Below are 11,045 nucleotides of genomic sequence, written 5' to 3' on the forward strand. Positions count from 1 at the left end.
TAGGATGTTGAATGATAATAATAAAATAGGAATCTATATTGAGGAAGTAAGGAGAACATAAATAAGTTTATGTCATTTGATCAGTATGTTAGCTTTCTGTATTAAGAAACAAATAACCATAATGGTAGCATCTAAAAACCATGTGCAGGCTAGAGAGATGGCTTAGTGGTGAAGAGATTGCCTGTGAAGCCTAAGGACCCTGGTTCAAGGCTCGATTCCCCAGGATACACGTAAGTCAGATGCACAAGGTGGCGCATGCATCTGGAGTTCGTTAGCAGTGGCTAAAAGCCTTGGCTTACCCATTCTTTCCCTCTCTCTCTCTCTCTGTCTGTTGGTCTCTCTCTTTCTCTTTTTCTGTCTTTCTGTCACTCTGAAATAAATAAATAAAAATAAATAAATAAATAAAAACCATGTGTATTTATTTCATGGTTTAATTGTGTGTCTGGAATCTACTGGTATTTGGCACAGCAGTGATCAGGGATGGATTCATGCAGATTAACAAATGTTTTACAGTTCTTATAATGAAAGGAATGTACATTATTCCTAGAATGTTTTTTCTACACAAAACCAGTAAATTGAATTTAATCCGTAGGAAATACTAGTAAATCCCAAAATGAAAATTATTCAATATAATATCTATCCTCAAATACTAAAAATTGTGTAAGCTTCATCAATTTCAAAGTGATTGTCACAGACAAAAGGCAAGAAAAGCCACTAGCATACATGGTAGCACATAATTCTAAAATGAAGGTAGCTATTTCCAAGAATGGATGAATTCACATTGTTTTCATCTTTTGGCTATTGAACATCATACTCCAGTGAACAAGGGAAGGAGGATTTTCCCACGGCATGTGTAAATGTCCTTGGATATGAGTTCAGAAGTAGGATTGCTGGTGGCACTAGTTTATGTCATTTAAAGAGCCTCACAATGTTCTCCATAAAACCAGATACACACCACCTGAGTGCAGTGTTCTTTCTTCTCCACACCTCACCAAAGTATAGTGTTGTTCCCTCTCCTTCACACCCCACCTGAGCAAGCAGTGGAGCCAGCTGCATGGACTAAAGTGTAAAACTCAGAAAAATAAATTTTTCCTCTTTTAAGGTGGTTGGCTCAGGCATTTTGTTCCGCTGACAACAAATGTGACCAACACAGAGACATTAATCAACAGGTACAAATTTACATCTGTGTAAGTTTAGTAAGACCTGACATCTATCATAGTGTCTATGGTTAACAAACATGATATTTTATACTTGAAAATATGGTGGTAGCTTCACAGCTGGGTGTCTCCAAATTCATCATGCTGTGTATGTATCAATGACTTTTGAAACTCTACCCAATAATTTTTCCCAATAACAACTTTTTTTTTTAATTTTATTTATTTATTTGAGAGCGACAGACACAGAGAGAAAGACAGATAGAGGGAGAGAGAGGGAATGGGCGTGCCAGGGCCTCCAGCCTCCGCAAACGAACCCCAGACGCGTGCGCCCCCTTGTGCATCTGGCTAACGTGGGACCTGGGGAACCGAGCCTCGAACCGGGGTCCTTAGGCTTCACAGGCAAGCGCTTAACCGCTAAGCCATCTCTCCAGCCCCCAATAACAACTTTTAATTAAAATAAATCTTATTCTATAAAATAAAGTTCTGAACTAAAACAGGTTTCTGCAAAACTCAGGATTAGGATAAATGGAAATATTTAAGAGCCATATAATTATGCAAATATATAAATTATTGGTACACATAATCTGTAAATTAGACTAAATATTGCATCAATGTTATACTTTTGTTTTGAGGATACTGTTATGATTATGTAAGCTGTTCTTGTATAATATTTAGAAAATTAATGACATTTGAAACTTTCTTTCAGAGCTCTTACTGTAAATTTTCAATGCAATAACAAATAATAAACAAATAAATGGATGAGAATATTAATGTACAGACTATAAGTTGCTCTGTCAGCCAAATACATAATTTCCAAAAATGTATTTTCAATGACTTTAAATGTAATTATATGTTAAATTCTTTAAGTAAAATAAGTTGGGGAAATGTTGATTTAATGTCATGCATGTCTTCTACTTGCAATCTTAAACATAAAAAATGTAATGCTTATCTCAAAGTGGATAAGACAGTATTTAAAATTTCTTAACTGTCTTGATACATGTTTCTGAGAATTTGATGAGAAGGAGACTTCAGAACCTTCACTGAGTAGGATGGTAGGATTGTGAAATATGTACCAATTATGGAATTATAAGCTGCTGTAACTTTTCCCTTTCTCAGTTCTCAACTTCATCACTCAAACAATTAAATCATTTCACTTACTTAATAAAATGTTTGATAAAGTCAACCTGTATTACAATGGTTTCAAATCTCTTTCCAGTTTTGTACTTATTTGTCTGTGTTTTATTCTTTTATTTATGTTGGACCTAGAGTATCATATAACTTATGATAGCCCCAACATTGCTTTGTCTCTGAGAATGACTTTGAAGTCCTGATCCTCCTTGAGTGCTGGGATTACTGGTATGTACCACCATGCATAGTTGATGTGCTGAGGATAAAACCCAACAACATACACACTCTACCACATGAACTTAATTTCCTGGAAGTTTTTAATTGTTTTCAAGTTTTAGAGATTAATCAATGCAATCAACTCCAAAATAAACCTGATTTAATACATTCAGACAAGAAATATTCATGGTTGAGTGGAAAATTATGTGGATGGCTTCTCAAAGATTTTCCCTGTAAGCAGATTTATGGTAAAACACCTCAGTTGGAATTCTGGACCTTCTTTCCTCAGTTGAATGGGGTACACATCCACTGAGTGGAACTTGTATTGATTATTGGAGCTTAGTTTGTTTCATGACTCTTTGTTATTATTCCTGATCCAACTGACATCTAGATTCAACAATGTCAGATGCATCACATAGAGTTCTGCTCCAGTACCTCCTGCTCCAATAAATACAAAGTAAAGATCAAGCCTGGATGGTTCTTGTCCTGAGTGATGGCCTGGAAGAGCATATTTGCCACAGAGACTTAAGATAAGGGAGAGAGAAGAGGAAAGAGAAAAGAGAATTGAGAGAAGAGAACCTGCCCAGACTATGATCAACCTCTCAAGTTTTAATCTTTCAAAATTTAATTTTGTTTTGTATATGGAAAGATAGCTATTTACCCATAAATAAAACATAATATTTACTAGAAGTTCCACCTATAGAAATAGTGAATATAATATCTTGACAGCTTTCCATCCTTTCATTCCCATCTCAGGTTCAGTAATTTGCACTATTGGATACCATTACTTTTGTATTATAGAAGTATTTTCACTTGACAAGATGTTCTTATATATAAACACATGAAACCTCCATACCATCAAATCTTCCACTATTTCTTACCATCAGTGACACATTGTTGCTACCAAAAGACTAGTTTATTCTAGTGTTCTTTCTTGATTATGTAGTTTCCCTGGATTTGACAAACCTGCAATTGCACTTGTATTCCACAACCATTTCACATGGAATACTTTCAATATCCTAAGCATCTCCTTCCCTTCTAGTATTCACATTTCACCCCCTAGTGCCTATCAACAATGACCTCTTTATTATCTCTATATATGTTCCTTCTCCTGAATGATGATTTGGAAGCAACAATTTGTTTATTCATGTATTTTTAACAACTTTATGCATGAACACAATGTATTCTGTTCATATTCACTCTGAATTACCCTCTCTTATCCCCATCCCATTCCTGCTGATTCCTTTCTTCTGCCCAACTATTCCCCCTCCTATTTTTAAGTCCTTTTAAATCTTTTTGACCCAATAAATTTAATTAAGATTAGTTGCATGAGCATGGGAGGGGATCTATTTATCAGAACATGAAAAGCTTACCATGAATATACCACTTAAGAAAATGTCTCTCTATCTTCTAGCAACTATAAACTGTTAATACCTTTTCAGAGAACCTCCTCCGCCTCCTGCATTCCACAGACTGTTGACAGGCCCAATCCTGTACAGATAATCCCAGATGCAGGGATCTCATGAATACAACAGCTGTGCCATATCTAGAAGACAGCGTTCCACAACACAGCTCCCTTCCAACCTTTATGTTCTCATGCTCTTTCCTGTGATGTTCATTGAGCCTTGAATCTTGAAGAGAATGTGGTGTTTTTTTTTTTATTTGATGTTTCATTTACATTTAAGCTTTCAACAGTTAGTTATTTTTCACCCTGTAACAATTTGTTAGCCTCTGAAGTAAGTGTCCCTGTGGTGGTTTGATTCAGGTGCCCCCCAAAATTGTGTCCTGAATGCCTGATCCCCAGATGATGGCAGTTTGGGAACTGGAACGTTGTTGGCAGTGTCCTGTGGTGGTGGGTTTATGTAGGATATAGCAACTTCATGTTGCCACTGCTTGCCACACTCTCTTGATGCTGTTGCCCACCTGATGTTGACCAGGGGGTGATGTCCACCCTTTATTGATGTCATCATTTTCCCTTGCCATCATGGAGATTCTCTTTGAGTCTTGTAAGTCAAAATGAACCCTTTCTTCCTATCAGCTGTTTTTGGTCAGTTGCTTTGTGCCAGCAACAAGGACCTAAAATATAATTGGCACTCTTCAGCTGTGTGACTGGAATTTAATTTTCTATCCATCATACAATATGACAAAATTACTGCTACTATGCAAATGAGTTCCTATGTACAAGTAGAAAAATAATGGACCACATTAGGTCTCCTTCAAGAGAATCAATGACACACAGGAAAATGTGGCTATTTTCTCACATCCACAAATAAGATATTATAAAATTTAGAATTTCAGATAATAAAACATCAAAAAGTTTGAATAAAAGAAGCCTTATCAGCATAATTTTATATTCATACATGTGACCAAAGCACATGTCCACTTAGCCAAACAATGGTTGTACCTTACAATAGTAGGAGGGCTTACAACCTGCACAGCAATAAATTTTTTCCAAGTTTACAGTATCAATTATGAATTCCCTCCTGTATCTTCAGTCCCAAACAAACAGTTATTGGTTACCTTCACAACAGTCATGCCTCAAATGTCCCAGTGAGCAGCTCTTGGGACAGGGGTAATAAAGCATGTCACTTGCTGTAGCAAATTTTGCCTTACATGGGTGGCTAGAGAATTGAACATGAGTCAGCAGGCTTTTCAAGCAAGTGATTTTTAACTGCTGACCCATCTTCCCAGCCCCTTAATTCCCTGTCTTGTATCCTTCTCCAGTTTCTTATATAGTCAGCACCAGTAATCTCACCAACTGAATTCATCCACAAACATTCACTGAGCAACTACTATATTTTACATTTCTCTGTAGGTATTAGGAATACATGGCTTAGATTCCTATGCCAGTAGCTTAAATTCTGCCCCTGCACCCAGTCAGGCACACTACCACATCAGAGCATCACTGTTCTATTTTTCTTTAACCAAAATGCTTTTCATTTTTTCATATCCTTAATATATCATTACTATTTAATTCCTTCTCACCAGTCACTTATTCTCTCATTTTTATGAATTTTCTTTTTACCAGATCTATATTTTTACTTATTTTCTTAGAAGTAAGATGGTTCATATTTCTTCAACCATGACCTTCAGCTTGTTTATGTCCTACCAACATTTTCAAGTCACTTTCAGCTACAAAAATGGTCACAATGAGAATTGCAATCCATTCTTGGCTGTTGTCATTTCCAGTTGAGCCTGTCATACAAACTTCTCTCTCTTGCTTCTATTAATTAGTTCTGCTGTTTGTAGTATTATGCCTGGCATATCATGTGTGTGGGCAGGTACTCTCATGAGTAATATGTCCTGAATGGATAAGTGATTGAATGAATGTGGGTGATTGATGGGATGGAAGCAATGAGAATAATAAGTTAAATTAAAGCATGAAGCAAACTATCTTTGAGTGTTCCGATAGAAAGAGCAGGAGGGGAAAATGTGGCTGAATTCTCTTAAGCTGAGGATGAGGAAAGATGAGGACTAAGCAGTTTATCACACAGCTCCACCTAGGGAAAGTAGATGAACAATGTTAACAGATGTGGAAAACTGTGGCACATGAAGTAGACTGGGAAGAAGGCAGGGTAAAAGCTTCACCTGTAAAGGTAGAGAAATGCAAAATTCAAAGCCAGCCCCAGTGCTCACACTGAGTTTTAGTTTGCTAGTAACAACTTAGCATTATCCAAATATGTAGAATATTTTCACATTACCAGAGATCTCCATTGTTGCTCTAAGACATTCCATCTTATGGTAAAAATCAAAGGTTCCATCTTATGGTAAAAATCAAAGGTTTCTTGTTGCCTATAAATCCTGTCTTCTACTTCTGTATGCAACATGTTCATAACTGCAGTCCAGGGCACTTTCACCAGCCAGACTGAGGTCTTTCTCGGTCCCCTGAGGAGCTTTGCATGCTGCAAAGGCAACTAGTTTGTGTTTGCTACTTTATACTCAGAAGAATTAGGGATGATTGGCATTCAGTAAATAAAATACTAGGTATCTCCTTTGATTTTTCCTGTGATACATTCCAAAAGTGATAGCAGTACTTAATGTAATAAACTATACATCAAAAGGAAACTTAAGCCCACTCTACAATATCAAGCTACCATCAATCACGGGGTATAAGAGGGCCTAAACCTACCATACTGTCTATCAAAAAAGTAAGTATATTATATATATATATATATATATATATATATATATATATATATATATATATATTCACTGGAAGTATATTAAATTATTTCATTTGTCTTTTCTTTATTATTCTGGTGTCATTTATCTCAATTTTCCAGGTGCTAACTTACTCTCCGTTGGAGAATCTGCTTCTCTTTTCCAAATAGATGCAGATCCTAAGAAGAGAGCTGCCCCAACATACCTCAAAAGGGGCCCAACTGAAACTAAGGACAACTCGCGAAATAAGCAAGGGTGATGTTTTCCTGTGAACCAGATACCAGCACAAAGGGGAAGGAGATCAACGCATTGAAAAATCAACTCCTACCAAAGCAGAGAGCCAGAGCCTCAGAGGCCCCCAACACCTCAACACTGAAGCAGACCAAAAATGAACCCAACATGGCTCAGGGAAATTTTGCAGAAGAGGGGGCGGAAAGAATGTCAGAGTCACATGTTGGGTCATGATTTGCAGAGACATTTATCATACCAATAACTGGGGGCTAACTCCACAATGCACGACCCAGTTTCATTAACAAGGAGGGTCTAATGGGAAGGGGTATATCACAGATGAGCCTAAATAATGGTACCAAACTGCCTGTATTTACTGAAAAGAAAACTAATAAATTAAATTTTTAAAAAAAGGAAACTTAAATATTTTCAAAGGATGATTATAATAAGATTCTTTCAATGTGGGTAAGGAAGGGGAGAGCAGTGGAAGTGTCAAAACACCACAGAAGGGCTATGTAGATTACTCAGCAATTAAAGGTACTAATGCCTCCATTCTCTCTCTCTCACACACACACACTCTCTCCTTGCAAATAAATGTATAAATAATTTTAAAACACCAAATAATAAAACATTTATAGCAGTAGTTGCTGTTAACTAATCATTCTTTTGTTCTTTTCTGTATAGAGGAGCGGGAAGTGGATATAAAGAAAACATTAAGAATTCATTGTATTGTTGAGTTTAATTATAATGGTTTAATTTCTGTTCATTCCTTCTTATGTTTGAACTTCAGATACAAAAAAGTTCCTTCCCGGGAGACAGATTTTCACAATCCACAGTATTAGTTTACCAGATTCACATGCTCACCATATTGTAGGCTGTTTAATTGATGTCTCTTCAGCATGACCAAATTGAAACTTATTTTAGTTTAGCTACAAAATTCTTATTGTCCTCCTTTCGCATTTGAGTATGCAGAATAATGTCATTCTATTCAGACTGATGAGAGTTGTTAAGTAAGGAACTCATAGTGGGCCTAGTGAAATAAATCTGGAATGCTATCCTCGATGGACTATAAAAATCTGTTATTAGTTAACTACCAAAACACATCTGAGCAATATTAAATTATCTCATTTGTCTTTTCCTTATTATTCTGGTGTCATTTAACACTGTAAGATAGTGGAAGAATACTGTTTTAATATTAAATTTCCAACATGATTGTGTTTTACAGCCACAACTTCAAATTTTTACTCCCTCAATTTTCTGAAGTCTATCCTTTAAAGTTTATTAATATTTGTTGCCATTGGCTACTGCCTAATTTGATGTAAAGTGGAACCTTTGTTTGACTCATTAGATTTTAGTATGGATGTTTAACTATTCATACATCCTCCAAAGGTACCACTGACAACCTATTCCTGGAGACTAGACAGCCAACACAACCCAATACTGAGATAGACAGTTTTGCCTGTCTTTCTGGCTGACTCATTTTACCTGTCCTTATAAAGGATATTAAACTAGTCACTAACAAACAGATACTTAGTTTATTTGGTCAATATCATGCCCTGTGTATATAACATGGTCTTTTCATCTATAAAACAGGAGCACAGCTATCTGTTGGTTGTGGTCAGGATTTATTGAGCCTTTTGATGTTTGTAACCCATTCATTATCTAAGCATGCAATGTCTTTTTGCTTCACCAGTACCCTTAGACATTAGTCTACTACAACATGATCTTACAAATAAATCTCAGGAGGGCAATCTCTTGGGTATAATCTATTGGATTATACCAAAGATGTCAACTACCTCTAGATATTTAAAAACCAAAAAACAACAACAAAGAAACCCCTTTCTTTTGGATTTTTCACATCCTTACCCTCACTTTTAATTATTTACTCTTAACTTCATACATTCTTCAGGTTGGAATAGTGTCCTTTAAAACCATAACATTAACGTGATATTCTCTCCTACTCATTGGGTGCTGACTAAAGAAATAATTGCATTTCCTATCAGGTAGTCTTCTTGGTGTGAACTTATTGATATTAACTAGTATTTCCTTTCTTGTTTTCTCAATTTTTATTAACATTTTCCACGATTATAAAAAATATCCATGGTAATACCCTACCCCCTACTTTCCCCTTTGAAATTCCATTCTTCATCATATGCCCGCCCTATCTCAATCAGTTTCTCTTTTATTTTGACATCATAATTTTTTCCTCCTCTTATGATGGTCTTGTGTAGGTAGTGTCAGACATGGTGAGGTCATGGATATCCAGGCCATTTTGTGTCTTGAGGAGCATGTTGTAAGGTGACCTATCCTTCCTTTGGCTCTTACATTCTTTCTTCCATCTCTGCCTCATTGGGCCCTGAGCCTTGGAGGGTGTGATCGAGATGTTACTCAGTACTATAGTCACTTTTTTCCAGCAATAAGATACATACTGAGGAGTCCCAAGGTTACTGCCATCTGAAAAGAGAAGACTCTCTACCCAAAGTGAGAGTAGCGTAAATATAAGGGTATAAATATTAAGAGAAGTGCTTACTGGGAAGTTTGATAAGCACTTATCCAGACATCAGCAGATGCTATACCACTAGGGCTCATACACCTGTTTTAAGTTTTCAGTATCAGTGATGTATTCCCCCCACCCATGGAGCAGACCTCTAGTCCAATTGGAGGGAAGTTGGTTTTCATGATGACAGATGTGCCACTATTGCACCTGTTGGCTCATTCTGCCTGGCTGGCCAATTATAAGGCTTGCAGTGTCCACTGTTGAGTATATTCACTGGTGGTATCTCTTTCTCCCATTGAACTACAAGTAGAATGGCTTCTTCCAGCTTTCTGTCAGCTAGTCGACATGGAGTGTGTTATCAGCTCATTTCTAGGAGAATTTTTCAATGGCCTTGCAGCCCAAGTATGTGGAGTCTTCAGCAATAGGGTCTTATCATCAATTCCTGGTGGGAAACCAAGGGCCTTGGAAATGGCCTATAATGTTTTGGGAGCATCAGGGACCACCCTGGCCAACAACTCACTGGAGGTATCCCATCCCTGGCACTGAAAATGTTCTAACAATGATCTATGGTTCCTGAGTGTTCCATTGTCTGAAACCGGAGGAATCCATATGATTTATTTGCATCCTCTTAGATTTTGATTAGCCCTTCCTAGACCTTTCCTTTACTCAGTCTCTTCCCCTGACCTCACTTTGGCCCTTTCACCCCCCGTTTATCTATTCTTATACTTACATATATATAATACCAATCTGACAGGACTGAGATGGAATATCAATGTAACTTTAACCTGTATTTCCCTGATGACTAGGGATATAGAACGTTTTTTAGATACTTATACGCCATCTGCATTTCTTCTTTTGAGAAATCTCTATTTAGCTCCATAGCCCAATTTTTAATTAGCTTGTTTGATTTCTTATTATTTAACTTGTTGAGTTCTTTGTATATTCTAGATATTACTCATTTACCAGATATATAGCTGGCAAAGATTTATTCCCATTTGTAGGTTGCCTCTTTGATTTATTCACAGTGTCCTTTGCAGTACAAAATCTTTGTATTTCATGAGGTCCCAGTGGTTAAGCTGTAGTTTTATTGCCTGAGCAATTGGGGTTGTATTCAGAAAGTCTTTGCCAAGACCAATATGTTGAAGGGTTTCCCCTACTTTTTTTTTTCCTCTAGCAACTTCAGAGTTTCAGGTCTGATGTTAAGGTCTTTAGTGCATTGGGATTTAATTCTTGTGCATGGAGAAAGAGAAGAATCTATTTTCATCCTTCTAAAGATACATATCCAGTTTTCCCAGCACCATTTGCTGAAGAGGCTGTCTTTTCTCCAATGGGTATTTCTGGCATTTTTATCGAATATCAGGTGGCTATAGCAACCTGGACTTATATCTGGGTCCTCTATTCTGTTCCATTCATCTACAAATCTGCTTTTTTGCCAGTATCATGCTGTTTTGTTACTATGGCTCTGTAGTATAGGTTAAAATCAGGTATGGTGATACCTCCCATCTTATTTTTGTTGCTCAGTATTATTTTAGATATTCAAGTTTTTTTGTGATTCCAAATGACGTTTTGGATTGATTTTTCTATTTCTGTGAAGAACGGCTTTGGAATTTTGATGGGGATTGCATTAAATGTGTAGATGGCTTTTGGCAAGATTGCCA

The 11,045-nt window shown here is 36.7% G+C and overlaps 1 pseudogene; it reads right to left on the reverse strand.

The window, feature by feature from the left end:
* Positions 1–2,703: 2,703 nt before the first annotated feature.
* LOC123455522 lies at positions 2,704–3,011 on the reverse strand (annotated as a pseudogene).
* Positions 3,012–11,045: the final 8,034 nt, after the last annotated feature.

The sequence above is a fragment of the Jaculus jaculus genome, chromosome 17 (genome assembly GCF_020740685.1).
Source record: "Jaculus jaculus isolate mJacJac1 chromosome 17, mJacJac1.mat.Y.cur, whole genome shotgun sequence".
NCBI classification, from domain to species: Eukaryota; Metazoa; Chordata; class Mammalia; order Rodentia; family Dipodidae; genus Jaculus; species Jaculus jaculus.